Source organism: Scleropages formosus, chromosome 8 (assembly GCF_900964775.1).
Source record: "Scleropages formosus chromosome 8, fSclFor1.1, whole genome shotgun sequence".
Taxonomy (NCBI): domain Eukaryota; kingdom Metazoa; phylum Chordata; class Actinopteri; order Osteoglossiformes; family Osteoglossidae; genus Scleropages; species Scleropages formosus.
The window spans coordinates 22,253,527-22,280,091 of record NC_041813.1 but is presented as its reverse complement, the minus strand read 5'-3'; the positions used below and the strand labels follow the sequence as shown (position 1 = coordinate 22,280,091).

General features: G+C 39.7%; 1 protein-coding gene across 3 annotated transcripts in view; it reads right to left on the bottom strand.

The window, feature by feature from the left end:
- The window catches only part of tsnare1 (T-SNARE Domain Containing 1), a 148,488-nt gene that overhangs the window by 76,281 nt on the left and 45,642 nt on the right, over positions 1-26,565 (bottom strand). The window lies entirely within an intron of this gene.

Genomic DNA, 26,565 nt, shown 5'->3' with positions numbered 1-26,565 from the left:
GAGACATAGCGGTGCTCCACTGTACATTGTAAAAAAGCAGGAGACAGACACATATGGTCCAAATATGACAGATTCAGTCCCATGATTCCTGTCTGTTGAAGGTATTTCCAGTGCTTTCAGGCATGAAAGAAAGATGTGCACAACTGACAACCCAGCGTGTTGCTGTTTGCTCTCTACAGCTGGAAGACAGCAACTGACACAGAAGCATCTGAATTTTCTTTTTTCCTTTAATTCTGCAACAGACATCACTGCAAATTCCATAACAGCCCAAGCACACACAGACATACCTGCAGCATGTGTTGAACATGTCTCAAAGAACGGCAGAGTTTTGAAAACCAGTTAGTTCCCATGTAAATAACACTGCTCGTTGAGAAAATTCTAGCTAAAGTATCTCTTTCCGCTTTGACTGCCCAGTTCTGGGGCAGTTCATTAAACACCTATGGGAACATATTTCATTAGAAATAAAAACGAAACCATAGCTTTTAGCCTGAAAACAAAACGGTCCTGAGAATATGAAGAAATCAATTTTTCTTTTTCAAAAATACCCAAAGCACTAGGCTTTACAAAATCATAAGACATTTTTCTTTTGCCTGTATTTTTTATTAGGTTTAACTGAATTATACCAAAAAAAGCCCCTTGGGATTAATATCATTTTACAATCAAGTCCCATCATTAAAAAAAAAGTGCTAAATGAGCACTTCAGAACATTTTTGTTTTCCTGTCGATATGTATTTTTTATATGAAAACAGTGGTCCAGCTTTGGTATCTGGTTATACAGTAAATCTTTTAATTTACATATGACACCAGCTATTTCTCTTTGTCTGCTAATGTAGAACATTATTCACTTGTCTTTTCGCAGTGAAAATGCATTCATGAATTTCCTGCTGAAGTGCATCACCAGATATTTCACACAAAGCTGTAGACTACAGGAAAACTGAAATTACAGGACACACTTTGAAAAGTACTGCCTTCTTAAATTCAGGATTAATACTGCAACAGTATAATAAATAGTATTAAAAACAACAATAGTACAAAAGAAGATGCTTTAATAGTACAGCATCTTTGGATAGTCCGTTCCAATACAGATTTGTGCGCTGCCCGCAACTGACAAAATGTGAACAAAACTAGTGGCATTAATTATTAGAAAGTATTATTTACTGTCATAACATTGCAAATGTTATGTGTTTCCACATTTTATATCCATGGCACACTTTCTGAGGGTGGTAGACAGTATTGTTTTTCTCAATACCCAGCTTCTCCATATTGATAAGCCATCACTCATTTTGTGAGAAAGTCTCTCCTATGATGTCTGGGGTAGTACAAAAGAAAAGGAAGAATTTAGCATATTTTATAACCCACAAGGGGGCGCGGTGGTGCAGTGGGTTGGACCAGGTCCTGCTCTCTGGTTGATCTGGGGTTCGAGTCCCACTTAGAGTGCCTTGCGACGGACTGGCGTCCCGTCCTGGGTGCGTCCCCTCCCCATCCAGCCTTACGCCCTGTGTTGCCAGGTTAGGCTCTGGCTCCCCGCAACCCCGTATGGGAGAAGCGGTTCAGACAATGTGAGTGTTTAACCCAGAAGTTAGTGCCTTTATTGCCTATCTGTCATTTACAGAACATGACAACATAAACAGAGGGCTGTTCTCTCCACTTGGTACATTAGGTTCCTCTATTCTGATTCTGAGCAAAAAGGAAGTATAGTGTGGAGGTGTCAAGGTGTTTGCAGCTACCTTGCTGTAACTTCACACCAATGTCGGAATATTTCTAGCACTGAAATAAGAGGCCTGTGTTAAAGTGATACTATGTTTGTAAATGAAGATCACACTTAAAATAATGGAACATGATAGCAAAATACAGGGAACGATTTATTAATTGGACACAAAATGTATGATCCATTGTGAACAATGACATGTTCAGCCTCACTCAGTCATGCAAAAGTGAAGTAATCACAGCGATAACTGAAACTGACTGAAACAGCCCTGGTTTTAGAGGATGTTTGAATATATACAGTGAATGGTCCTTACAAATTGCATACATGTGTATATAAACTAAGTAGGGTTTAATTTTAGATTAATACTTGAGAAAAAGAAACTTTTGGCATTGTGTTGAGTGTACAGACTTCATGTATTTTCATTTCTAATCAAAATAGCACCCATAGTACTATATGTACTGCAAACAGGTATAGACAACACTCCGTATTACTTAAGCTATGAAATACGTGTGTGTGTGTGTATATAGTATACACTCATCAGCCAAAACTTTAAAACCACCTGTCTAATATTGCATATGTCCCCCTCATGCCGCCAAAACAGCTCTGACCCATTGAGGCATGGACTCCACAAGACCTCTGGAGGTGTCTTGTGGTATCTGGCACCAAGATGTTAGCAGCAGATCCTTTATGTCCTGTAAATTGCGAGATGGGGCCTCCGTGAATCTGACTTGTTTTTTTCCAGCACATCCCACAGATGCTTGATTGGATTGAGATTTGGGGAATTTGGAGGCCAAGTCAACACCTTGAACTCTTTGTCATGTTCCTCAAACCATTCCTGAACATTTTTTGCAGTGTGGCAGGGAGTCTGTCATCAAGGAATACTGTTGCCATGAAGGGGTGTACGTGGTCTGCAACAATCTTTAGGTAGGTGGTATGTGTCAAAGTAACATCACCATGAATGCCAGGACCCAAGGTTTCCCAGCAGAACATTGCCCAGAGCATCACACTGCCTCTGCCGGCTTGCCTTCCTCCCATCGTGCATCCTGCTGCCACCTCTTCCCCAGATAAACGACGCACCCGGCCGTCCACATGATCTTAAAGAAAACATGATTCATCAGACCAGGCCACCTTCGTCCATTGTTCCATGGTCCAGTTCTGATGCTCGCTTGCCCATTGTAGGTGTTTTCAATGGTGGACAAGGGCCAGCGGACAGGGCTCACTCCGAGTGTTCTACGGCCATGCAGCCCCATACACAGCAAGCTGCGATCCAATGTGTGTTCTTATACCTTTCTATCATGGCCAGCATTCAGGTTTTGATCAGTTTTTTGCTACGGTAGCTCTTCTGTGGGATCGGACCTGACGGACTGGCCTTCGCTCTTCACACGCATCAATGAGCCTTGGGCGCTCATGACCCTGTCACTGGCTCACCAGTTGTCCTTCCTTGGACCACTTTTGGCAGGTACTAACCACTGCACACCAGGAACACCCCACAGGACCTGCTGTTTTGGAGATGCTCCGACCCAGTCATCTAGTCATCACAATTTGGCAGTTGTCAAAGTCATTCAGCTCCTGACCCTTCCCCATTTTTCCTGCTTCCAACACATCAAATTCAATAACTGACTGTTCACTTGCTTCCTAATATATCCCACCCCCTTGACAGGAGCCATTGTAACGACATAATCAATGTTATTCACTTTACCTGTCAGTGCTTTTTATGTTGTGGCTGATCAGTGTATACATATACATATATGCAGAGTAAGTGGATAGAAAATAAAGTTATAACTATCCTGAAAACTTAGGAACATTATACTAATGAAATTCACACTGGTGGGCTTTTCTGATGTTAAGCTGGAACAAAAGTTGTTCTCTAATGTTAATAAAAAACAATATCAAATACCATACTGTTGCTAGGGGATAAGAGGTAAGTTAATTAGAATTGTAAGTGACAGAATTCTTTTGTAGTCACAGGGTATTGCCATGGTGATATGGGGGGGGGGGGGGGGGCTTCTCTCTTGCCCCCCAAAAACCCTTTCTCTAGAGAATGCAGAAGCAGCCAGAGACAGAGATGGAAGCAGAGGAATCTGTTGCCCCCTCACTCACCGTGTTTATCTGGAGTGCCTCGCCAGAGAGATGGGCCACCCACATCTGTCCACCCAGGAAACCATTAACCTTTCCCAGCTGCTCTCCACAGATTAGCGTTTGTCATCTCCAGAATTGGAAACATGAGTACAGTAGTTCATCTGAGTGATACATTCATGCAACCATCTGAAGAGTGCAATGGATGCAATCACTGCAGAGGAAGTGTCACAGGTCACTTTTGGGTGGTTGCCACGATTATTGAAATGGAGACCTCAAAGAAACAAATTCTTAAAGATGTGCAGGAAAGAAGAAAGGCAAAGCATTAAGGACAATGTTTTCACTCTTTTCATGACATTATGGTGCAGCAGGTAGCATAACGGTTACAGCTGCTGCCTTATGCTTGAGGACCCAGGTTCCCATACGACCTCCAACTATAATAACCTTGATCAAGATACTTACCCTGAATTGATCCAGTAAAAAATTATTCCACTGCAAAAAATGGGCAGATTACTGTAAATTGCTTAGAAGAAAACTATCAGCAAAATTAATAAATAAAATTTATCATACTCTAGTCCCATCCTGCAAAACACTGTATTGCTGGGCACACTGGTAGCAATATATTGTGGTGAAGCCATTTGTTGTGGTCATACTTAGGAGAGCTGTGTAATAGTTTTGTACTATCCGAAGGGGATTCTGGGTCCTTTCACCAGCACAGCACACATAGCCTGTATTATGTTTCTAACCGCACAAGAGATTTCTTATTTTTAAGCCTTCACATTCCGTAAACTTTAAATTCCGAACTTCTTTTCCCCCAGCAGACCAGTGCATCAACTCATGAGATAATATTTGTCACCAATTACTCAGTTAAGTTTGATAATGGCATAATACCAATGGAGTGCTCATTTGTGGATCATTATAGAAGTGTTGTCCTTGTGTTGTCTTGGATATTTTTACTCGTTAAAGGAGTTGTGTAACATTTCACTGCATGCACTTTTTTATGTTTTCATTTTTCTTCTCCCACAAACACACAATCACATCTCACACAGCAGAAAACTCCTCTGACATTTACAGCATATGCATTAAAGAGCCTAAAGGCCAAGTGACTGGATGCCACAGTCAAGGATGACGCTACTGTGACGTCATAGTGGGAGGAGTCTGTGCGCAGGGCCGAATCTCATGGAATTTTCCTTAGTGAGTTTTCCACCCCCCTCCCTATTTTTTTTCATTTTTATTAGTCATCTGTTTCTTTGTCTCCACACAGATTTTGCTTCACCTTCACATCATCATACTTTTTGTCTGTTCCCAGAGGAGAGCGTTCTCCAGCCTTGCCCTGTCTTGGAGATATGAATTTGCTTTATCGGTCGACAAAACAAGAGTCCACACTAAAATAAAAGTCTTGTCTTTCAGATCTCTTTTTTCATATCCGTTACTAATGGCCAGTATCAGAGAAGACACTGGATAAGGAATAAATAATGCTACAGTACAAAAACTGCAACAATAGATCAGTGACAGTAAACTATAGAAAGAAAACAGGAAAATGGCTGCAGAGGATCTACCTGATCTTCTTTTGCCCCACTGATTTCAGACACGTCATCTGTTCTTTAAATCCAATATTGTGTTTGCTTAGCGGACATATGTATTCGAGCAAACATATAATTTTACCTAAGGCTCAGTCGCTCGAGGGCACAACACTAAGGACAACGCTAAGACTTAAACTATCAGTACTCCCTGACCACAGCGGAGTCTGTAATTTATCTAGAGGAAATATCAACATAAATGGCCAGAAACTTGAAATGATTATGAAAAAGAAGAATTCAGCCATATTTTCATCTCCCAGGAGTGTTTCTGCTCCCTAAGCCATTTTTATATTCTCTGCCAAACCTCTGCTGACAGCTGGACACGAACAGCTCTGCACGACCGTCAGCAGGTGGAAGCACAGCTAATGTGTGTGAAAAACAAAACCAAAATGAAGAGGGGAAAAAAGGGAACACTGTAAACACATTTGTGCTATCAGGTATCGCTGCTCAAGGTGGGTGTTATTCATTTCAGGGGAGATGGAGGGGCAAATAGCAGGCACCAGAGACACACGGGCTGGCTGAGTGAGGCTTTGCCAAGCAGTCAACAAGGCAACAACTAAAAAGGTTGGAGAATGAGGGACAAACTGGGCCTGGAAAATTGCCACAGACACATGAGCATCCAACGCAGGGTCACCTCAAGGTGAGGAAAGAAGAGCCTGGTGGCATCAAATCAATTCATAGCCTCTTCTTGGCATCATTAATTGCTACAGGTCAACAAAGTTGCCAGAAGCCGGAGTATACTTCATAATATATACATTTACATGGTGGAATTATGACTGCAGAACAAAGCTGCAACAGCAAAAAATAATAATGAGTCCAAGGAAACACATTATTGGTTTACACAAGAGGATTATGGGTCAAAACAAAGGTTAAATTCTATATTTTCTTCCGTTTTACTCTTTTTATTTTTTACAATTTGTAAAGAACAGTAATTAGGCTTTTTTGAAGCAAAGTGAACGTGTAATGCATTTACATTTATTAATTTAGCTGTTGCTTTTCCCTAAAGCGATTTAGAATGTTATGCCACCAACAGCTATTTACCCATTTTTACAGCTGGGTAATTTTTACTGAAGCAATTTTTAGGGTAAGTACCTTGTACAGTAGGTAAGAGCAGAAGCGGCAGCTTTTGGATGCAAAGGCTGTAACCACTATACCGTCGGCTGTCCCGTAATTCATAAACGTAAATGTAAGCGTAAATAGATCATTAAAACATTTCCGGAAAATACCAAAGCAAACTAATTTGAGCACTTTGCCTTTGCCAAACTGACAAGACATTGGCTGGATCTGCCTAAACTACTCCAACCCTAAAACTGCTTCCCTGCACTTTTGGAGTCCAGATCAACTTTCACAAAAGCATAGCTGGTCCCACTATACGGCTATCCTGAAAGCGTAATTTCCTTTTCAACAGTAGATGTCAAACAAAATAAACACTGGTGTGCAACTTCTAACATTTCCAAGATTGCTTTTTATTCTCACATTGAGTTTTATTTTAAAAATCATAAAATAAAGAAGTAACAGTACAAACGGAGAGGTGAAGATAAATGGGTGAATTAAGAACTGGAGCAAAGCAGCACATCCCATAAGGCTTTTTTTTTTTTTTTTAGCTTCCTTGCTTTTGTCTGTATCTCCGAAAGCCCGTTTAAAGCAAATGTGATCATGATTTTTAATTACGTTTTTTTAACCTCTCCTCTTCTTCCATTGCAGTCCACAAGCATGCAGATGGGTCTTGTTTTCCTCGTGGAGCAGATAACGTCAGCACCGCCGCAGTGATCCCGTCTGATAAAAGCTTTTATTAATGGCCCACATTCTTTTGTCACACGTTCCATGAATCAAGCAGGACTTCCTCTGTTTGCCTGCGTGCGTATTTCAGCATCGCCTCATTTCACTTGTAGTATTATTTTCAATGGTCTAGCCATTAATGTCTATACATGAGGTACAGCAGAGAGTATCACACAGTACTCCACCGGCTCCACTGGAAATGACACGTGCCATAAACTGCAACGCATAGAAATATGGAAATGGCACAACTATGTCATCCTGGCTCACAGATGAATTCATGAGGTCTGATATAACCTTGTTAAAGCACTTGTTATATTTATCTGTATGTTGATCTATTTGGATCCTTGGCAGAAATTCATGCTGGGAATGAAAAATGCTCTTGTACATATAAAAAAGGGCATAAAGAGTTCAACAGGAACAGATTGGCACCAGTTACTTATGATGATTAAATTCCTTCCTTTGTCACAAAATAGACTGCTATTTTTTCCTGATTGAAACAGAACATCGGGTCACAAGACAGACCCAAATAATGAACTCTGTGATATGAGCACTAATTCTGGAACCTTCCTCTGTGTTTGCTGGTTTTTAATCAAACAGTCCTCACATTGATTCTTGAGTGAGCTGTGCATGGAATGGATGGCACGATCCAAATCAAGTTAAATCAAAAGTGCTACAGGGACTCACTATAAATATATTTATAAAAGTATTAGTATGACTCATAATGGTGAAAAAGAAGCTTATATTTTGTCTCTAAGAAACGTCTTATTTCAGTAAAACAGTGGTTACACTATGTAACTCATTATTAAGCTTTCATTAATTACTTACACTAATTGTGATTAATTGAATAAACACCTACAATTGTGTTATATCTACAAAAATGTCAACGGTGTTAATCAACAGCAGACATTTTACACACTGAAAACTCAGCTCCTCTACTAAGGCATCCAGTAACTTCATTTGTTTCATGTATTTTATTCAGAGAAAACTCAATCCAGTCTCAGGAGAAATTAATTAAAAGCACAGCTAAGACATAAAAACTGTCAGGAAGAGGACTGACTACTGCTGTGTTCGAACATTAATTTCTGCTTGTGTGTGTCTACAGAGCCCTTTATTTCTTTTAAGGCTTCTACCTGTGATCTTAATATCAAGATCAAAATAGAGAATAAACGAGACGTAGCAGGTGACAAGCTGTAACTTTGTGCAATTTATGAATTACATGCTTCAATTATAACACATTAATACAATGATTTCTGATGAAAAAAGCAGAAGGGGAGGGAATTTTAATGCAATAAATCACTTCCAACGTCAAGGAAAACTGACAAACGCTTGTTTGATTTTATTGAGTGCTCTTGGCATTTGAAAAGGTCTCATATGTTCTTTTGATTTAATATGTCAACCTGCAACTATACAAAAAAAAAAAAAAAACATATATAAGGAAGCTGCTATATACTGTTCAGCTGTTATATATATGTGTTATACATATAAAACACAGTTTCCTTCACCACTGGTGTCTACCAGTGGGTCCTAGGGATGGAGGTACCAGCCAGCCTTGACTGGGTTGTGCCACTCCCTGTTCTGGCTCCATGAGTGGACCCTGGCTACCCTAATCTGGGGAGGAAAAACCTGGCTTTAATTTATGTATTCATGGTGGTCTTTACAAGCATCCCTTGCCTTAACTCACTCACACAGTCTAGGTGAGGTAGTGTAATTTCATTAGTTTAATACCATCATGGAAATCATTCTATTTGAATAGTTCTGACTTTGCATATAAGTATTAAAAGTATACATCGTCTATACTCTCTGACTGAGAGAATGCAACCCCCCAAGTTTCGAGCATTACACATCCAGGAACGAAATCACAAGTTTGCACTACTTCAACGCCCTTGTAGAAGCAATGATATAAATATACATATTCAAAGCCATCTGTTGTGGGTCACCATTTTACACATACACTTGTATGTATACAGACACATACATATAAATATACAGCTCCATGTGGCAAATACAAACCCAGAACAGATGGATTTGAATCATGGCTGGCCAGGACAAAGGAGCTGTTAAGACAGAGCTGAAGGATCCTCCTACATGAACATTTATTTTTTAATAATACAGTACAGTCAGTGAGAATATCATGTTTGACACACTGAAGTAATAATGCATCAGCTAACAGCTTGCATTCATTAATTGTTATGTAATTTGTGACTAAATGCTTTGCAGCTAAGCTAGAGTGCCCTTTCAGTCGTGCTCTGTGTTATTCCCAGTCTAAACGTCCATGATAAAGCATATGAAATGAAGAACTGGACTTTGATTCCCATACTGAAACACAAGCAGCATTTATGTTTATTTATTTTGTGGGCACTTTTCCCTGAGAAACTTATGTTATGTACAGTTATTTACATATTTATACAGGTGCGTACATTTTTTTCGTAAGCACCTTGTACAAGGGTACTACAGCAGTAGGTGAGATTGAAACTGCCATCCTTCAGATCCAAAGGCAGCAGCTCTAAGCTCCATTGTATCAGTTGATTTTGTACTATGTATTGTCCCTATTTTGTTTGATTACAGAGAGATATGTGACCTCACCAAACCAAGTACTGTAACATTGTGAGAAGAAAATGTTGTAAAAGAACGCAATCGCTCGGTGATGAAGGCGGCTTGCACCACTTTAGCTGGCCACCATCAGACTTCAGCCACACTTCTAAAAGGCTTCATTACTCATTATTAGAAAGGCTTGATGAGCCCAGAAAGCTGATGGCAAAGTGCAGGTACTTCTGAAACTTCAGGTTAGCACTTCCTGAAGACATCAGCATGCATTGCAAATGAAGAGCTGCAAACAGCATCCCAATGTTAAACTGTTTCATGAGTTTCCACATGTGACCTGAGATCGGGAGCCAATTAACTAAAAGACTGGGGAACTGAAGACTGAGCACAGAAAAAAACAGGAAGAAGTGTCTAAGTGCAATGGCAACAGCAATTAGGCTCTAAAGAAGATCTTTAACAAAATAAACAAATAAAAACCCATTCTAGAATGTCAATATCTCAGTTTCTTAAGGATTATTTTCCATAAATGACATTTATAATCATAGAACAACCCAGAACAAAATGATGTAAAATTTTACCTAAGCATTTTTTTAATGAGTCGGTAGAAACTCTGGAAAAGCATGGGATGCTCCTGTGCTTTTTATGGTACCTCAGTACCTTAACTTGTAACAAAAAAAAAAAAAAAAAAAGTGACATATTGTGCTACACGATATAAAATTCCAAAGAAGTGCCAAACACTTCAGAAAGGATGGAGAATGGGCAAACGGCGTGCATTACGCTTCACCTCTTACTGCTTAGCAGTCAAATAGCGACTCCACTTTTATTTGCCAAACTGCTGTCATTTTGCTGTCGCTCAGCATGCAATCCCAGCATTCCCCTGTGAGCTTTGTGGCCCGAAAACCTTGGCCTCTGTGCAGCGCACAGAAGAGGAAGGAACGGTGGGAAGAATAAGTATTAGGGAAGTGAATTAAAATGGGTTATTTTTATTACATACTCATTAAATTTGAATTTCAGATCGATAGATGAATATGAGGCTAAAGTGTAGAATGTACTTCACTGTCCCAGTACTTATTCTCACTGTATATGGTAGCACTTTTTTCTGCAACTACAGGTCACAGCTCTGCTAAAGTTACAGCAAGACAAAGGCACATGAAGGATCTGTCTCTGTTCTAATTGCTGGGACATCGATGACAAACTCGAAGAAAGCAACATGAAAAACTTTGCCTTTTACTGGACTGTCTGTGCGTAAACTAATAATTAAACAAGTGCTTAGTGATTCCTGTGAACCTTACTGCAGCAGAAACATGACTTTTATTGGAGAAAGCAAAAAAGATTTATTATAGGGGTTCCCAGAGAGCTGTGGTTATGTACAGTTTGGCTCCTTCTCCATTTTCTAATTACTTAACTGTCTCCATTATCATGATATTACTGACAATTCTTACAAAGCACATATGAACATTTCTGCTGGTCGTTTCCATAAATGTATCTGAATGCTATGTTTTTCCCCTAAAAAAATTAGTAGAAAACAATGTATATGCAATTGCTAATTGAATCTATTATTTTCAATTAAATCCAGCAAAAAGCATTTTGGAATCATGTATGATTCTTAGTTAAAATCTTCATTAAATTCAAGTAATGCTTATGATCTTCAGTCCTTAGTGTGAACACGATAAAGACTGGAGTTCTGTTTTTGGAGCTCTGGTTTGCTTTTTAGCAATCTGTAAAACAAGTAAGTGGCAAAACTTAATCTGCATGGTTTTCCAGCAAGTAAATCAAGGGATGTCAATGTTATAAAATTTTTTGATTGTGACGATGAGAAAAACAGTTGAAACTGGCCGGAAGCTGGCAAATATTGCAGATGTTTATGGTGTAAATTGGTCAACTGACAAAACTGATTAGGAGGATTGGATTAATGTTCACAATAAAAACTAATAATAATAGTTTTTTTTTTTTAGAAATCAACACACACGTTAATATCAGACTCAAGCGCTTCTCTGCACATAGAATTTATTAAGATTCGGATCAAATTTTAGCATAATGGATCTGCCTTTTGTTTCCTATAGTCTTATCAAGTGACTCCACAAGGAATTTCAAATAAAGAAAGATAAGCAAGCAAATACCTAATCCAATGTACACTTTGGGAAACAGCATCTGTGCATATTGTAAATGGATTAGATGATACACATTTAGAGATATTAACAGAGTTGGTACTCTCGTTTTTTAGACATAAAGAAGTTCCTTCTTCAAAAATGACTGATAGTGTTAGATACATTCTATCTATATATATTTTTTAAAAAAGGAAAATACAGAAATATTTTGCTAAAAGTAATAAAAAGTATTACACCCTTATCTGAGGACTTTACATAGCCTATCCAGTGGATAAGTCAAGGGATTCTGGCCCCAGTGGTGTTTGGAATTTGAGAAATCCGTGCAGTTATTACTTGTACAGTTATTGTGTGATTTGTATGGTTATGAGCTTTATTAACTGTGCTGTTACATTGGGAGGGTCTTGTGTGTTTTGTTTAACATGTCTGGGATTTCGTTGCTTGTATACGGGGAGGGAAACCCTGGTAAAAGGCTTCATGCTGAACTCATGCTTCAGGTTAGTTGTTTTGGACAACTAGTTTCTACTGCAATAGAACGAGGGTGCTTGTGCTGGAAGTGCAGTCCTCCCTTTTTTTTTTTTTTTTTTCTTTTCTAGACTGCAGCTTCCAGCTCCTCTGTGTATTAAATAAGAACGCAAGTGGTCGGCGTGAGTCGGATTCCACTCTACGGCACTTACCTGACCCTGCCTACCTTAAAAATGGAGCTGGCTGTACGTATTTGAGCATAAATGGCAACCCATGTATAAAACATCTTTGCATGCAATCAAATCAGTATAAATTCTTCCTTGGAATGATGCTATCCACCCTCAGTATGCTCAAACCATGCTCTCCATGGGCTGCATTGCTCCTCTAGTCGCCCACTCTAGAGAAAACCACCGCAAGCCTTGTTCCCACGCACAGCCTCCACACCTGCACGCACACACGTTCATCAAGGAACAAAAGAATATACACAAGCACATACATGCACACTGAATGCTACACATAAGCACTAGGATGGGGCTGACTTTCCTCAGTTCCTTAAGGATCACTGGTAGTTGCCAACCCTGCCTCCACACCTGGTCCTAAGAAGCCACCCCCAGCTCTCAAAGTGGTTGATCACCACCCAACGAACCTACGGGAAATCACTATTGCGGTCATGAGATTGACAAACTAACAACTAGAATTAGCACAGACCTGCAGGACAACCAGGAAACACAGACCAAAGCGAACAAAGCCGAAAAAGGCATATGATGTAACACTCTGGCAGTGGAAGAACCAGCAAGAACTGGAGAACACGTGGACTTTAATGTGGGATTGCTTGATTGCATGTGTCTAGTGGGAGGTCTGCTGGAGGTGCAATCTGTGAAAAACTCTGTTGAAGCGTACACACCAAGGCGTGGGTCCATTCTAACAAGCTCTTAGCTGTGAGCAGCCACTGATGCAGCTACCTTTGCTTCCCGCCAAACTGATTATTATAACATATAAGGCTAAATTAATAATTAATAACATATGTATAGTTAATGCTATTAAAGAACTTGTGTATTCTGGGGAGACCTATATATGCCAAAGAACTTGTACATTGCAGTGCAGTCTCAGTCTTGCACAGGAATTCTCTGTATAAGAAAATTATTAATTAATGATAATAGTGGTAAGTGATAAGGGGGTTTATTAAAAATATAACTCCCCCCCCAATTTCAGGCTTTTTCAGAATCCCACAAAAACTCTTTTTTTTTTGTCTTCAAAGCACAGTTTAATCCACAACTGTTTAAGCTTCCCTATGTTGTTTTTATGACAAATAACAACAGAGAAAACAGCTAACTGAACAATTGCAAAGACCAGTTGCAAAATGTTCCCAAAAATATTAGATTGTCACTGTGTCTAACAGTGATTCCGTATTATTTACAAAAAACTAAACTTTTATTGTGGACACTATTTCATTTAGCGTCAAATTTACAGCATGCTTTGTTTGATTCCATTGAAGTTACTATTTCTTTTGTCTTCTTTTTTTAAACAATAGTTAGCAGCCAAACACATGAGTGTTCTGGTAGTACAGGAAAGGTGAAGGACAAATTATCTGGAAATGAAAGTGAAAATAATAGCGCAACATTAAAAAAAAAAAAAAAAAAACACCACGAATCAACGAACGAACAAACAAACAAAGCTTTGTTTATGCAGAGGGAAATTTTATCCTCTCGGAATGAACAATTTAACATACATACACCTACATATGCATATACCTGTAAAGTAAGCAAACATATATAGAAAAATAAATAAGGTATCAAGTGACTAAATAGGTAAGTGTACTGGTAGTGGAGTAGTTACAGCTGCTGCCTTTGGACCCAAAGGGTTAAAATCCTATCATAAAATGTCGCATGTTACAATAAAAAGGTGTTTGCAACTTACAACAAAGTTGCCCTGTGACAAGGTTGTCAGAACAGGTACTGGGGTTGTAAATTCAGGACTGCCAAGACATTATGGATCAGCTGGAGAGACTTAATGGCAGCAGCCAGAAGACCAGGCAGAAAGGGGTTAGATTAGTCCAGGTGAAATATTAGAGATACAGCTGGATTACATGAATGTGGTAGAATGTGGAAGATTTGGTTATGGCTTCTATGGGAAAATAAAAAGACTTGAGTCAACAATTATTCCCAAGCTCTTAGCTGACAAGTTGGAAGGGATGAACAAGTTATGCAGTTTTATAAAGAGCTCTCAAAAAGTGGATGGATGAGCTGGAACATGGAAGAACTTGGTGTTAGAAAGGTAGAGATGGTGGTTGGTCTTCCAGGCAGAGGATAAAGCGGTAAGAGAGGCATGCTGCAGTGTGCAAGGATACACCATATTTGAGTCTTTGATTTTTGGGAGAAAACAGGGAGAGCTGTGCCTAACAGTGACAGAAGCCACGAGAATCAGTAACAGAGCCAAAGGAGGTAGTACAGAGGAGAAGTAAGGTGCCCTGTTTTGAGCGCTGTAGAGACTGACTGAAGGGGTGGGAGGGAGTCATGCTAAGCCACTTAGTAAGATCTACCTGATAGGCAGGAATTAACCCATTTCACAGATGATCCTTTTATTTATTCTATCACTGTTCTGTTTTAGGGAAGCAGGATCTGATATTTGACTGTCAAATGCTACAAGGACATGGATAAGAATCACAGCTCTTTTTGTGTTTTCTGGTGCCGCGGTATTTTCGTTAATGAAAACTTCTCTGTGAATAAACAGATTTCATCTGCTCAGCAAATGAGAAACAAGGCTTACAACTCTGTGCCATGTCAAACAGTATTTTCAAGATCCTGGAACATCTAAAGGGACAGTTTTTCTCCCATTTCCACCCTCCCTAGCTGGAGAGGTTTGAACAGCTGGAAGAAATGAAGTCATCACTAATGGAAAAGTTTCCATGTAGGCTCACAGGGACACTTGCTGTACCACCCCCCTTCTGTTGTGCAGACCTAGAAAACTCATTTCCTTCATTGTTCAGTTAAGCTTCACGCTTCACTACATCGATGCCATATTCATTAAACATTTCCATTTCTACTTCAGACCTTCTCAGGACAGCAAAGTGGAGCTGGGTTCTCTTCAATAAGACACAAGCTTGCTGAGCAACTACCCCAAGGATCTGCTTCACGCAACCATTTCTACACACACTGTACATGATGCCCATGTGCTATCACAGTCACTCGAGTCCCACATGGCATCTGTGGTATCCATACAGAGAGGTCATACACACAAGCGACCAAGCGCATAAGGACGCCACAAGATTGCGAATCACCTTTTAGATCCAAGAATCAATAAACTACACTGGAAAACTGTAGCGCAAAAGGTTGAATAAAGCCTTTCCATCATCCAAAGGTATAAGTTTGTCAACAAAAACTTTTCTTCACAGAATTGTCAAAGAAACCTTTCTTCACAGAATTACTTTTCTATGAAGTTTTCAAATTTTAAATTTTATGGTAGATTGTTGGTGGTGCTTGAATTCTTTGCTTCCTTACCTTGAAAAGAATTCCAGGAAATCTGCATTTGGTTTGCTGTTTTCCTCAAGAGTAGAACAGAAAATATTATTTAAGAAGCTATAAATTGGTCTTGAGCTCCCTTATGTCAAGCTGTCTTTCTTTCTTGTACTTTGGATATTTCTTGAATAATCTGGGTGTAACTCAGACAGAACTTTTGCTCATGTATTTCTTGAAAAAGAGAAGATTTCATATCACTGGAGTATGAAATAAAAATGAGGCAGAGTGTTGACATCTCCCAGCTGTGCCAGTAGAATCTTCACAAAGCTGAATGCATATTATGATTTAGTTCTCCTCTGACAAGGGCCAGGTTTCCCACAATGTTTCCTGTTACTTTTTGACACTCAGAAATCAGCTTTCTTTCGAAAATTGGCCATTAAAGTTGCCAACACCGAAGGTGACAATGACTCATTTCATCAAATTCTTGGACACAGCTATAACTTCTTTGGGAGGTTTTGTAGTTTTATACTCCACCTTCTTGCGAGAGGGAGTTAGGTGATTTTAGTAGCAGCACATATGAAAAATGTTAAGTGAAAGCATGGAGACTGTGTTAGAAAGTCTCTAGGAACAACAAAAACAGAAGCATGTTCGTAGAACATCCTGCTTCCCTGGTCAATATGAAGAGCATCTCCAGTCCACTACAGTAGATGCTAAGTGTAAGAAGAGCAAACAGCACCTCTCTGCTTCTCGGTCACATTTTAGTATCAGTCACAGCACGCATCTTCATGTGTGTGTCTCATGGTGAAGAAAAAGCAGTGTCTTTTAAGGGTGTTGCTGCCTCTAGGGATCAGCAGCTTCTCGGCTATAAAGGTGAAAAAACGTAAACACATGGACACAAACACCAGAGAGCCCTTCTAAACAGGGTGATGGAGTCCAATGACAGCTGTGAACATGGGCAGAAAAGTAATTTACCTGTAAAAAAACAGGCAAATGATGATAACTGGTAAAAAGCAAAATAACAGAAATGAGATGACAAACAAAGGACCACCAGGCAATTCTGAACAGCCAGATACCAGGTTGGAGAAGATGTACCTTCATGGCTCTGCACCTCCTGCAGATGTTACTGGCGGTAAGAATGTCCTAGCCCTTTGCAGTCTGACTTTATGTACACAGTACCTCTTAATCTGATCAGCTAAGAATAATATGTGAAGTGAGATTGCGCAGTCTGTGTCCTTGCTAAAACCCCTCTTCCATCCCTTGTCTGTACACCATCTGTACCTTTCTGACATTTCTTTACACCTATTTTCCCTTCTTTTGTATTTAAGTGCACTTCTCCTACTGGATTTAATTTATAGGCATGTGCTCTATTCTTCAGAATCACAATCAGCTTTAGTGGCCAAGTATGCCTGAGCATACAAGGAATTTGTTTCCGGTTTAGAGCAAACCTACAGTGCACATTCACACATACAGACTACATAAGCACCTACTGAACTAGACATAGACTAATACAAACACACACACACGCACACGCACATTGTCTGAACCGCTTGTCCCATATGGGAACCGGAGCCTACCCGGCAACTCAGGGCGTAAGGCCGGAGGGGGAGGGGACACACCCAGGATGAGACGCCAGTCCGCCGCAAGGCACCCCAAGCGGGACTCGAACCCCAGACCCACTGGAGAGCAGGACCCGGTCCAACCCACTGCGCCACCGCACCCCCCTGTGACTAATACAAAGATGATTACCAATAATGCAGCAGACAAGAACATAGCAGAATGCAGACACAAGATAAAACCATACAGACGTAATACAACTAAATGACCAAGCATAGGAAAAGTACGCGTTGACCTGTATCATAAAGTGACATTATAGTGCAGTGATTGTCAGTTATTTGGAGAACATATTGCACATGGGTATGATGTTACTCAAAGATATAAGAAATATTGAGATAAGATATAAAATACTGAGATAAATATTGAGATAATATATATATAAAATATAAAATATTGAGACATAAGATACAAAGATATAAGAAATATATTCTTCTGTATTTCAAATAAAATTTTCTAATTTCAAAATGTGTCAATTTTCCTTCTCCATACAAGAGTACACAAAGAAAACAACCTGGAGTAGCTCAAATATGGAAAATGATAACTGTTAAATATAAAGGCAATTCAAAAACATTAAATGAACTGAACGGTGGTGCCTTTTTCATAATTATATACGTCCTTAATTCTTAAAACAAGCTCATTATGGTTGTTCGCTCACTTCCCACTTTCTCCATAACGGCTTGTCCTGGTCAGATGTGCAGTAGTCTAGAGCCTATCCTGAAGTCAATGGATGGGGTACAGCAGCCCATCACACACTCACCCATTCACACATTAAGGGCAATTTAGCAATTCACCTGAAATGTATGCGTTTCCACTATGGCAGGAAACCAGAGAACCCAAAAGAAATCCGTACAGACAAGAGGAGAACATGCCAAGTCCGAACAGACTGTACTGCATTCAAACTTACACCCAGACAGCCCAGGCAATGTAAGGCAGCAGTGCTATCCACCATGCATAAGTACTGTTCTCTACTCTGTGAACTTTGTTAGCAATATATAGATACACACACATTTTGAAGAATAATGTCTCACAGTTTATAATTTCACCCATTCAGAGAGATGTACATGAGATGTACATTCAGACAGATTTTATTCAGTTCAGACATGAGTCTAACAGGGTATAGGGTAAGAATTTTTTTACTTTTTTTTTTTTTTTTTTAATTTTCAAGGTGTAATTTTTAGATTTTAAACTGTTGCATGTTTTGGGGATTTTCTGTAAATCCATAATTTTTTTTTTGTCTTTTTTCGAACCCTTATTAAAATTGAAGCCAGGCTAATTCTACCTTAAACGCTGTTTCACATTGAAATGGATCATTTAAGAGGCTCCTTTGGCAGCACTATTCACTTGTGTGGTCATGCCAATAAAGCATAATTTAAAATTGTATCTGGATTTGAGACTCATCCAGTTTCTAATGTATGGTGTCATGTCTGCTGCGATTTAGAAACTGGGCCCTTTTCTTTCAGTATATTCACAAAAAGTGTGACAGTGGTGTTGTGGCATCTGCTATAGCCCATGTCCAGAAGAAGAAAGGAGAATTACATCATCAGATTTGTACAGACGAGATATTTTACTGTCACATAGTGGGACGCCAGAAACTGCACATAATATCAAACACGATTCATACGCACCTGACACTGATCTGTTTTTACCGTAAATTTGTTTCCTGTGCAGAACTGTTTGATAAAACCATATGCTCACACTTGTTGGAGGATGTAGGACTTGAGCTGAATTAAAATTAATTATATCAAATTTAATTTCTGAATTGAGAATTTTTATTTCACTGAATACATTGTCTCTACATTGTCAGTCCCTTGGACAGATGTTTAGCTTGGTCTACACACTGGCTGTCCAGCAGAGACCACACAATGAATTACAGCGCATTAAAGAATCTGTAATATGAGTAAACAGCTTGTTCTGTATATACATATGTATGAGCGGCGGAGTGGGGGGATGCCAAGAGGATTCCTGCTGCTGTGTAAAGCACTAAACAAGATATAGCTGTAGAAGAGGCAATGAAAAAAGAATTTAATAAATTAGTAGGTCTCAGGTCTTAATTATGTGGAACGCTTGAAAAAACATGCTTCGTTGGAAGAAACTATTTAACCGCAGCATATAGACCATAAATGAATAATGTAAAACTCCACAATGCCCAGATGTAGTGTAAACCGGAAAGTGCGGCAGACCACAGCTTGACGTGTTGCTGACATGAGAGATGCATCTCCTTTACACTGGCTATACTAGGATGAGGTAACTGGTTCCGTAGTGGTTACAGCTATAGCTTTCGGATCTAGAAATTGCAGTTTTGAATCCCACCTCCAGTTGTAGTACCCTTCAACAAAGTACTTGCTCTAAAACTCCTCCGGTAAAAATACCCAGCCATATAAATAGGTGAATAATTGCAGGTGGCTTAACATTGTAAGTTGCTTTGGAGAAAAGTGATAAATAAATAAATGTAAATGTAATGAGTTTAAAAAAAAAATTAAAAAAAACAACATTTATATTATATCTCTCACATGCACGCAGTATATTTGTATGCAATTAAATGATTTGTTTGTACAAAATGGTGGTCACAAGCCAAAGAGAACGTGTGCAACGCCCCTCTGTCCACCCATCCACATTGTTAAGTGATAACTAGGGTGGTGGTGGTTTGGAGCCTATCCCAGAGTCGTAGATTGTAAGGGTACACTGCAGATGGGATGCACGTAGATGATAGACAAAGGGAGATTTAGATTCACCAGTCCACATAAAGCACATGGCATTGGACAGCAGGAAGACACCAGCGCACGAAAGGATACCTGCACAAACACAGGGAGAACATACAAATTATGCACAGGCTGAAGAGGATTCAAAGAGAGGCGCCCTTGCTATTCACTGCACCAGTCCCGCCGTACAATGTTGGACATGGCAAGGGCAACGGATTTGTACCCAAGTGATATTCAGATAATTCGCGCGTACTTCATGAAAGGCTGTCAAGATACTTATTTGACCAAACACATCATCTAGACAATATGCAGCTCAGATTCCACTTAGCAGAGAAAGAGAAAAAGAGGACAAAAGAATCAGTAATTATGACTCAGGTACGTTTGTGTAAATAATTGAAAACTACAAAATTCAGGTGCATTTTAAAAATTCAAAGTGTGCTCCCGACTTCAAAGACACACTTATAGAGTAACACACAGTGTACATCCTCTAATGAAATTCAGGGATGCAGAAAAATAGACCTAACAAATGGGCTTTTACTTGAATGTGTGTAGTTCATGTTGAAGAAGTTGGTGCAATAAATGTATCAGCATTTATATCATGCACACACACACACACACACACACACACACACTCTCTCTGAACCGCTTGTCCCATACGGGGTCGCGGGGAACCAGAGCCTACCCGGCAACACAGGGCATAAGGCTAGAGGGGGAGGGGACACACCCAGGACGGGACGCCAGTCCATCACAAAGCACCCCAAGCGGGACTCGAACCCCAGACCCACTGGAGAGCAGGACCGTGGGCCAACCCACTGCGTCCCCATGCGGAGCACTGGATGATAATTAAAAAGTTGGAAAAAATATATATATATTTATATATATATATATATATATATATATATATATATTTCTTACTCTACATGCACACACACACAACAAAGAATTTCTAAGGCTACTTGTAACTGTCCATTTTAATTGGATTTGCTGATACTGTAGCATAAAGGAGAATAAATTTTGGGGGTTAGAAATGCATTAAAAATTTGCTATAGACAGTAATGATAATTACATATTTGATGTAAGAATTCACCTTAGAAAGAGTTTCTCACAAACAAATGTGTATGAATCTATATGTGTATAACTCAATATACAGCATGTTTTATATATGAAGTTAGTGGATCAATTATACTCATATACATAATACTTACAGTCCATATATTACATTTTATACATAATCATGTACATCATTTATTATAGTGCTTATTAGGTTTACATATTTATGTTATGCTCTTTATACTGTATGACGTATTTCTGAAAACATCATGATCTGATTTAACTTTTCAACCTTTGCTTGGACTTTGATATGAGCAACAGCTGGAAGTCTGAAAAAGAACTGTTGCTCCATGGAAAAAAACAGTAAAAAAGGACTAATAAGGTTTGCTGTTTATCAGCCAAAGTACGAATGTCAGGCTTTGCTAATCTATTGCAAACAATTATCAGCCATCTAAGAACAAACAAGCACATGACTTCATAACCATAAATAACTGCTGATTATATCACTCAGAAATGTCTACTGCACCCCCACCCCACAACAAAATTAATTAATAAAAAATAAAAAGATATATCAGAAGCACCAGAAGAATAATTTGCTTTTAAACTTGCTTTGATGCACTACAGAGCTTATGATTTTTTTTTTTAATTCTATTGATTTAGTGAAACCGATTACCCAAAATGACTAACAAGCATTTAAAAAAATAAAAATATTGCAAAACTTTTTTTTTTTTTTTAAACTTTTAGCTGCAACTTAATTTAGCTAATGGCTTTCAAGGTACATTTTTCAGTAACAAATGTAAGCACACTTGGCACATTCACCTTTTGAATAATATATTTCACGGCACATTAATTTTGTGGATTTTATAATAGATGTTAAATTAGCTAAATTGATTTACTCATAAAAGGCACCTGTTTTATTGTGTTGCTCAGAGACTCTGGGACTTGTTATTGTATAACTCTTTGTATCTCCTGCTAAAACACAGAAAGCATCCTAGTCAGACTGTCACGGGAAGGCTATATATAAAAGAAAGGGAAAAACTCTACTTAGATTACATGAAATGAGTTAGTAAGCTGGTATTGCTGGGTGAAAGCAAAGAAGCACTACTGGGTTAAGTAATATTTCAACATTACCAAAAATGTGTGCTTTTTCACTGGTCTGAACCCAACGATAAGACTAAATTAATTACTCGTTTGTATTATGTAATGAGTATCCTGCAATTATTAGCATTATCATTAGTAGAAGTAGCAGTAGTAGCTTTGGTAGTAGTATTGTATGGGCAAAACGATCCTTTCCAAAGCAACTTTAAACATAAACCATTTTTTAACCACTTTATTATTGACCAGAAATGACATCCATCACCTTGATCACTTTCAACAGTGTCTTTAACCACTGCATCACCCTTGGCCGGCGGCAGTCCATGCCGAACCTAAACCCAAAACTGACCCGGTGGCGCAATTGCTGTATTCTAGCAAGGTGACTGTAACCTACTGTTATAACTGGAAAGGAACCAAGATCCTTCTCCTTGTGCTGCACAACCGGAACATGGCATCAAGCTTGTAAATATTCCTCAAGCGTACTCATCACTAGGTCTCCACAGTCACAGGTACCCTGTGGCTGTCACTACCATCTGTCAACTGTCACAGGCGGGTCAAGGGTTGAAGGGTATTATGTACACTGCCAGTGTGTCTGGGCAATGCCTTGTCATATGAGAGCACTTCAGATGTGACCCCACTCCCCATCCCCTGTTTCTATGGAAACATGTTGCACCTATTTCTGCCCAGCTTGCTGGACATTTCTTCTGTAGGGATGGGGGGCAGAGGGAAGTTCAGAGGTGAACATGGTGGGAGATGAGATCACAGTGACCACAAAAGACACGGAGTTGCCTGCAGTGGTAGAGCCAAAGAAGCAGAGGAGGAGAGCCAGGCAGGACATTAATGGCACTCTGGTGCGTGTTACTGTGCCAGAGCCACCACAAACACCTAGCTACCATAAGGGGCCACAGAGATGAGAAACTGCTGATCTAAAATTTCTGAGCCACATTTGCCTTGTACAACCCTCACGTCCCCACGAGCCTTGTAAAACCTTAGTGATGGCAGAGCGGAATTGTTCTAAACTATTAAAATTATTTTTTGTGTTTCTGAGTTACCATTTAATTTATTTCTCTTTTTCCCACCAGAATGTGGAACCCATTTAGCTGAAATGGGACAAAATTTCCATTATCTTATTTTCATTAAATAGAATATTTTAAGACCAAAAGACTTCAATGTTCAAGCATCCATTTAGAGGAACTGGTCATGAAGGGCACGTGGCCCTCGCAGATGCTGGATTTCACCCCAGAGTTTTGAAAAAGATTTGAACCAAGCAACAGTACAGATATATTGATGAAAAGGGAGGGGAAACTGAGCCGGGTACTTTTCGAAAGCTTAAAAAAGAAGCCGATTGAATTGATGACATGCCAGCGGTTATAGTAGGCGTAATGCATTTTAAACAGATGCAATCATTTCAGATGGAGCCCTTTATCATCAGCTATGAATTCAGTAATTGCTGGCCATTAAAAGCAAAAAAGTCAATATCATCTCCAAAAAACAAGACAAAGCAGACGGAAAATAAGCACTTAAGCATGGCAGGTCCTTGTCCTCAAGAGGCACGGTGGACATGTCAAGTCGGAATGTGGACACAGACCCAGACTGAGTGCTTGTTCTGGGGCATCAGATGAATTCTGAGGGACGCCATATCCCAGAAAGGTTAGGGAACACGTTCTCCATCTTGATGGAAATTCGATTTCATTACACATTTTCAGTTCAGTAGATACAAACACGTCTCTTCGATATTATAAAAGTTACTTTCCAAATGACAACTGTTATTTAACTAAGTATATTACAGGATGTAAGATCCAATTTCTACAGTCCAACCAAAATGTGCAACTTATTTTCCCAAGAGCCATGTCAGGGACTTTCAAGAGTAAAGATTCACACAGTTTTACATTAAAATCTTCCATTCTATTCATTACCTATTATTGATACTTCCTTGTACAAATGCTGTCTCTAGGTGCTAAGGTATTACAGGGCAGTCGCATACATTCAAAGACTAAGAGTTATCAGTTTAGAGTTACCAGTTCAACTGAAAGCGATGTCTTCGGACTGCGGGAGGAAACCCACACGAGCATGGGGAAAACATGCAAAGTTGGGGCAGACCGAGCTAGATTCAAATTGAACAGCAAAGATGCTGTGAGGCACCAGCGGTACCCACTGTGTCATTGTGCCACCACTCCAGAAGGAATGAAGAGGTCTGTAGACCAATAACAAAAAGAGAACAATTCAACTGACCAATATAACCTTCAGAAAGACAGGTTAGGCTATAAAACTGACCAATATCTGACATGTAAATGTATCAAGCTGCTATGTTCTACACTTAAAGCGCCATCAGAGCCTTCAGAGATTACTTAATGGCAACCATAATATCCCTCTAAGGGTTCAGGTTGATTTTACAGGGGCTTGAAAACCTTGCATTTATGTACTGATTAACATCATCTCAAATTTTGATAATTTATCTCAAAAAATGATTTAAATTTATTCCAAGTTTTATGGTCAGCTGCAGTAAGGGAGAAAGCAGTGACTGTACATCTATATACATTATAGTGTATAATCACACACCAATAGTGAAGGGTTGGGATTACACCACCTATACCACTGTAAGAAAAAACATGGTGTGCAGGATGAGTGTCTGAACACAGAAGAGGGCACATCTTGCAAAATGGAAAATAATAATTACTAGCTTGTGACACTGCACAAGTAATGCTATTTTTATTCTAACAAAGGCCTACTGCTAGTTTACCTATCATATAATAAATGTATTGCATTGCATTACTTTACCTCTAGAACGCCTTAAGAATTACTAACAAATATTACCTTCAGGAACACATTTATAATTCTCAATGCATTCATGCGCAATTTAATTACTTATGATGAATGAAATGTAGTGAAAATTATACTTGCATTTAAATCAACAGAATTACAACAGTGAAATAAGAAATTGCACTAATTACAACAAAAGGGGATAAATATCAGACATAACAGCAAGGCGCTGTTGGAGACTAAACCAAGGTCACATATTTTAAACGTATAAGAATGTGCCATCCACATTCACAGATCATAGTAAGAGTTGGTACAACCAGTTGCATCCTCATGAAAGACTGATAATGTGGTAATCTAGGTACATGCTTTCTAAATTTTTTACACAGGTGGTCCCCAACTTACGATGGGGTTACATTCAGCGAAACCCATCTTAAACTGAAAATATCTTGAGTCAAAAAGGCATTTAGGGGGCGTGGTGGCACAGCGGGCTTGGCTGGGGCCCGCCATGTGGTGGGTTTGGGGTTCATGTCCTGCTTGGGGTACCCTGCAATGGACTGGCGTCCCGTCCAGGGTGCGTCCCCTCCCCATCCAGCCTTGCACCCTGTGTTGCTGGGTTTGGCTCCGGTTCGCCATGACCCCACTTGGGACAAGCGGTTGTAGCCATTGTGTGTGTGTGAAAATGCATTTAATACACCTAATACACCTCTGCGTGACAGATTGGCTGATGTGGGCCACTGCCCAGTGGTGCACCGCATATTGCTTGCCCAGGAAAAAAAATAAATCAAAATTCAAAGTACGGTTTGTACTGAATGTCTTTCACCAGCTCAGCATCGTAAAGCTGAAAAAATCATAAGTCGAACCATTGTAAATGGGCGACCACCTGCATAAATAACGATATAGTTACCAATAGCAATGGAGGGGGGAAACAAAAAAGAGATGGACCTGCAAAAACTGTCAGGCAGCTTTTTTAATGTTAGAAGTTCCAACCTTTGTCTGCATCAACAGCTGTTTGTAATTAACCAAGGTAATTAACAAGCCCTCTGAGGAATAATCTATCCAGCAGTGGCACTTAAACACTGGATGACTCGCTGCGGATGACTGTTGGCGTAGCCCTCCCACGATCGCTGCGTTTGTCATTGAAGCTATCCAACAAGGGGCTGCTCTCCGCCATTAATTCCGATCAGAAATGCGTGTGCGCCAGGGGAAGAGAGTTTGAGCGTGTCAATCTGCGCGCAAGTGTCTGCGCATGCGTGCGAGTCGGTATTTGTGCGTGCCGTGCGAGGACACGCGTGGGCGAGCAACTTGATGCGGTTCTCGAGCCCCGGCTGGACTGTGGTTGGTTGAACAGGGAGAGTTGGGTGATGCCCCACTTCAAAGCAAGGTGAGATTCGCAGGGACTTGGGCTGGAACAGACCTCAAAGTGAACCAAGTATGTAGCACCAGGGGCATGTGTGTGTCATTATTTAAAGGTAAGAAAAACAAGGACTGCCCTACATTCTGTGGAGGAGCTGCCTTGCTGCCTTTCCATTCTTTGCAATGCTTTGAGCTTTGACTTCCTCTCTACCCGCCTCCCCTCCTGGATCAGTAGCACAACGGCCATGTAACAGGGTACAGCGTCCCAAACAATGTGCTGATAAG